This window comes from Rhinatrema bivittatum, chromosome 2 (genome assembly GCF_901001135.1).
Source record: "Rhinatrema bivittatum chromosome 2, aRhiBiv1.1, whole genome shotgun sequence".
NCBI lineage: Eukaryota > Metazoa > Chordata > Amphibia > Gymnophiona > Rhinatrematidae > Rhinatrema > Rhinatrema bivittatum.
Window position 1 is genome coordinate 346,667,317 of NC_042616.1, and position 3,375 is coordinate 346,670,691.

A 3,375-nucleotide genomic window follows, 5' to 3' on the forward strand; every position below is an offset into this window, starting at 1 on the left:
GTCAGGGACACATTAAGTCCGGGCTTGCAAGTAGGTAAGAGCCTAAGAAAGGCCAAGTCCAAAGTTGTCAACTGGAAGCAGGGTCAGGTTCAAGCTGGAGTCAGGGCAGGCAGCTGGAAACAAGGTCAGGTCTAAGCAAGGGTCAAAAGCCAAGGAATCAGTCCAGAGCATGGACAGGAACAAGCAAGAGTCAAAGCCAAGGAATCCATCCAAAGCATGGTCAGGAACAAGCGAGGGTTAAAGCCAGGGAATCCATCCAAAGGGTAGGAAACAGGAAACTGGAACTGGAGCACCAGAACTGGAAAAGGAACACGAAGACTGGAACTAGGTCAGGCACAGGAACAGGAACATGAATGGGCAGCAACTAAGCACACGACAGGAAATGTGGAAACCTATTGTCAAGGCAGAGACTGAATCGTGGAGCCTGCCTTAAATAGTAAGGCCTGAAGACATCATCATCCAGGGCCGCGGGAAGGTTTCCTGCCATGGCCCCTTTAAGTCAGTGAAGGTGTGCGCACCTAAGGCGGACAGACTGGAACTAGGTGATGGCAGCATCACTTGGGGAGACCCAACTGGGACCGGAGGAGGCCGTCGAGCTGCTGAAGGAAGCTGGGAGCGTAGCAGGAGTGCAAGCATGTAGGCAACTGCCTACCGCTTCCAAAGAGGAAGGGCCAGGTCAGGAACTCGGGCGTCAGAGGTGAATAGAGACGGTTGCGGGCCTGCCGCGGCCGGGAAACACAACAGTCAGACAGAACCCCTGAACAATCTTGTGCTCTGAAAAAAAAAGGCTATTGTGTCAGGTGTACTGTCAGTTTATAAGAAATACCAAGTAAGCTCTACAAATTAAGGCCAGACAAGGAATATGTAAATATTGAGAGCGGATTCTACAAATTATGTTGATAGTACCAATGCATTGTAGTTTTTTAATTGTATGTAGACATAACAATGATATATAAGTACACAGTCTGCACTGTAACAGTGCTTATTCAGGGGCCATGAAACATGTTATAACAGTATAAATCACTATTAGTGAAAGGAAAAAAAAGATGACACCAGCTTATACGTTTTAACAAAGTGGCTACTTTATTGACATCAATAATTAGTCACATTTTTTCAAATCACAATAAAGAAGGACAAGATATATTAGAAGACATGTCAAAGTGACAGACCAATTTTTGTCTTTGAATAAAACAGCAACAACCAATGTCCCAATGGGCACATGTACATAGGCACTGATGTCATCTTATTCTTTCACAAACAGATGATTACATCAAAAAGCACAATATGTGGAAGTGGCTGTTGTAATCAAGAAGTGGATCCTTGGGCCGACCGTTGATGGAAGACGGTCAGGAGGCAGTTGGCGGGTTGGCGGTGGCGGAGGCAGCAGCACAGCTCCGCCACAGAGAACCTGCAGAAAGCCCAGAGCACCATCCGCCAGCTGCAGGAGCAGAAGACCAGCCCCCGCTTCACGGAGGACTTTGTCTCGCACCTGGAGACGGAGCTGGAGCAGTCGCGGCTGCAGGAGGCTGAGACGCTGGCGGCGCTGAAGGAGATGCAGGACAAGGTTCTGGACATGGAAAAGAGGAACAGCTCGCTGCCCGACGAGAACAACGTGGCGCGGCTGCAGGAGGAGCTGAAGGCGCTGATAGTGCGAGAGTCCGAGGCGGTGAAAGCCATGAAAGAGCAGCAGCAGCAGGTGAAGGAGCTGCACGAGTGCTGGCAGGCTCACACGTCTCGAGGTGGCGGGGGCCGCTGGAAGGACTCCCCTCGGAAGAATGCCCTGAACGAGCTCCAGGACGAGCTGATGACGGTGCGCCTGCGGGAGGCCCAGGGCCAGGCAGAGCAAAGGGAGCTGCGGCAGCGGGTGGTGGAGCTGGAGAGCCAGAACCAGATAAACAGTAATCTCTTGAATCGGATGGAGCAGGAGTGTGCCGGGCTGCAGGAGAAGCTGCAGTGCATCACAGCCCAGAACAAGGGGCTCCAGTCGCAGCTGAGCGAGACCAAGCGGAAGCACGCGGTGTCTGAGTGCAAGAGCAAGGAGGAAGTGATGGCGGTGCGGCTGCGGGAAGCGGACAGCATGGCCGCCGTGGCGGAAATGCGGCAACGGATAGCGGAGCTGGAGATTCAGAAGGAAGAAGGAATGATACAGGGGGAGCTGAACAGTTCCAACTCTTCCCAGTACATCCGAGAGCTGAAAGACCAGATCGATGAACTGAAGGCCGAGATCAGGCTCCTGAAAGGCCAGAATCCCTACGAAGGCCCCAGGGGGTTCGACAACATCCACATTGTGAACCACATCACCGCCGAGGATGACGATTCCTTGCACTCTTCGGACGACGAGCTGCTCGCCTGCCCTTTGGTGGTGGGGGGGCCCTTGCAGGACGTGCTGTACCCGCTGTCTCCTCACAACGGCAGCTTCCTGCGCCCCCTGGAGCGCCCAGCCAAGGACAGCGAGGGCAGCAGCGACAGCGATGAGCCGGAAGAGCGTCGTCGCAGAGCCCGGCTGTGCCGAGAGCGTGAGCCACTGAACCGCGCGCACAAAAAAAAAAGCCCGTTTTCCTCCACCGATCGGTGCAAGCGATTTTTGGGAGGTTGAGAAATGCACTTACCGTGCGAGATGATGGGTGCTGTCTTCCCACAGCGCAGTGATGATTTCAGGGAAGGTGGCACTCTGACTGGAAATGTCTCTCTAAAGAGGCGACCTTGAGGGTCTGACCCATCGAAGGCCTTCGGTCTTGACGGGAGGGAAGATGGGGGTTTTTTTTGTTTGTTTTTTTGGTTTTTTTGCACTGCCTTTTTTTTTTTTTAACCTTTTCAAACCACACTCACTCGGTTACTGGGCAATCTCCCTTTCAAACGGTCTTCGGACGCCACCTCAGGACACCCGTCCCGGTACCTATCGAAGTCGCTTCTCCGGCGGCCCAGACCGTGGCTACCCAACTTCACGATCTCTGGAGAGCCCTTCAGCGACGTCTCACCTCTGCAGCAAAGAAAGCACAAAGCTGTGCAAACCGCCACCGACGTGCCGCTCCACCACTTCTACCCGGTACTAAAATATGGTTAAGTACCAAGAATCTCCACTTAGCTGGACAATCACGTAAGTTGGCATCCAGATACTGCGGCCCTTCCCAGGTGGCAGAACGAGTTGGTCTGGTGTCCTATAGACTTCGTCTGCCATCCTCCATGCGCATCCACAATGTATTTCATGTGTCGTTGAAACCAGTGATATTCTCCTGTTTCCATCGGCTCACGCCGGATGCGATCTCCACCTCCCCGAACGAAGATCCTGTTTACCAAGTACGGGAAGTACGGGACATACGCTTCCACAACCGCCGATGGGAGTATCTATTGGCCTGGGAGGGCTGCGGCTCTGAG

General features: G+C 53.2%; 1 pseudogene; it reads left to right on the forward strand.

Annotated features, from left to right (window-relative positions):
- The first annotated feature begins 545 nt into the window (after positions 1-545).
- Positions 546-2,596, forward strand: LOC115083285 (annotated as a pseudogene).
- The last annotated feature ends 779 nt before the right edge of the window (positions 2,597-3,375 follow it).